Below are 2,348 nucleotides of genomic sequence, written 5' to 3' on the forward strand. Positions count from 1 at the left end.
CGAAATCTGCCGAGGTGAGCCAAAAGGCCCACTTGTAAGGAGGGCATATGGGACAAATAGAGTAGTAAAATGTCTTTGTATATACATGTAGTAAACAATAATTAACACAAGTGTCTTAAAGTGGCTACATTCAATTTCTTAGGTCTTTCTTCTGCTGTTATTCAAAGACTTTTTTTCCGAATAAGACCCCTACCCTGTATACTTCTAAAGAGTTTTCATTTAAAATATTTTTAAGAAGAAAATAAGAACCTGCGATTTGTGTATTCAAAATATTGCCTTGTAGAAATGCAAAATGCAAAAGGTTAACCGTCTTTAATTGTGATCCAATTTGCGCAAATTATATACATATTTTTAAATCATTTCACAATTTTTAAAACAATTTTATCGGGTACAAAACTACAAGGTAAGATATGTTTCTCTCTTGCAAATATCTTCTTCACTATACCACAGCACTCTGAGTTTGTGTAAAGTCTTTCAAAACATAACTTGGTGCCCATCATCTTCTTGGTTTGTCCTGTTTATTTTCTTGCATTGCAGCAAATGCCTTTTTCAGTGCCTCTGTGGCAAGTACAGTATGGTTCACCAGATGTATTTCTTGAAGCCTTGAATCCTTTTTTATTTGTTTTGAAAAGTCCAAAATGCAATTACTCACAACATCAGCATACTGTTGTAAATATTCTGTATTCTTAATAGAGCCTAGAATAAAAGGTCAACAGTAAATTTACAAAAATGCTTAAGTATTTTATAGAATGACTGTTTCTATAAAACTTTTATACTTTTGAATAATTGTTTGTACATACCTGTACCGAGCAGAGGCATGGCGATTGATAATGGTTTAGCTTTCCTTTTCTTCGTATTTGCATATTCAAGAATATGTAATGTTGTTTTCCACAACATATCTAAGCCCTCGTTCTGTGGATTTTCATTCGGAAATTTCTTTATTATTGCATAAAAAACTGATTTGAAATAAAGAAATCCGGCATTCGTTGATAGTACCTGAGACCATTGAATGTGTTTTGCTTCTCTAAAGAGTTTTGAAATTTCCTTTTTTTGGTTTTTGGTGGCCTTTTCTATGATTTGTTTGGCAAGGAAACCTTGACCGTGTTGATCACGTCCTTCTGCACACACAAGCACACTGACATTCTTCAATTCAATGATGTTTCCTTGATAAATATGTACTTTTAAACTTTCTCCTACAAGATATTCGTCACTTCCTTTAGCATCCCTTTGCAAGAGTTTTACATATGTAAAAGAATTTTGAAGACTTTGAGGATTATTTGGAGATGCTATTTGGTCATATCCTGCACCGCTGGCACTCGATGATGAACCATTGAACTCGATGGCAGATGTCAGTATGTGTGAACCACTGTGATTCTGTGGACTGCCTACGTCCCAGACCGCTATTTCTTGACGCTTATTCACTTTTCTTGGTTCTAAATAATCTCTTCTCTCGATAAGGCCATCACGATATTCATTGCTGATTGATCCTAGCATATCGTCTTTGTCGACTGCAAGATAAATTTGGTATGAGATTTGACTTTCATAAAACGAAAAAACTGTTTTGAAGCAACTTGCCCCGATAGATTATTTGAAAGCTACAAAACTATCAAATATTATATAGGCATTTTTACCTGGTTCTTCGTACTTTATTTCCGTGTGGAGTCTGCTTTTAGAAACCTCCAGCGTGTGTTCTTCCCAACAATGATGTTTCTGTGCACAATCTTGACAGTGTGACTTACAACAGTCATTGCAATAACGCTGAGCATATTGTGAGCAGTTGCTGCATTTCACGATGTCCTGTCCTTGGAATGACAGTAAATCCTGTAAACAGTACTCAAAAATTGTATTCAATGAAGTAAATGAAGCCATGTGTAGTGTAATGCATTGAACTCAGAACCCAATTTATACAAAAAGCTTTAATTTCTAGATAATGATGAAATTCATAACATACCACCAAATATCCCTCATTGAATTACATGTACAAATTGCAGAGATTTTCAATTAATTTATGTAATATTTAAGTTGAACTCCTCAGTGTTTTATCGCATAGAATGGGATACTTCATGTGTATATATGTGGGGAAACATGACCATGAGAATAGTTAGAATTCAAACCAAACTGCCTCAAAATCGACTGCACAATCACACCTGTTGGAAATATACTTATCACTTTTAAGATTTAAATATATAGTTTATGGTCATATCGAACATGATTGTATTTTCATCCGAACCATAAATAAGATGTGTTACTTTCCATAATGCTATTCACCGACTGATACTTCAGTAAAATTGATTTTATTCTAATTTTCCAAGTCATATAGAGACAAATATTTTGCCATGTGAAACCCT

The sequence above is a fragment of the Saccostrea cucullata genome, unplaced genomic scaffold, assembly GCF_032062105.1.
Source record: "Saccostrea cucullata isolate Sc308-1 unplaced genomic scaffold, CSIRO_AGI_Scuc_v1 ctg2535, whole genome shotgun sequence".
Classification (NCBI taxonomy): Eukaryota; Metazoa; Mollusca; class Bivalvia; order Ostreida; family Ostreidae; genus Saccostrea; species Saccostrea cuccullata.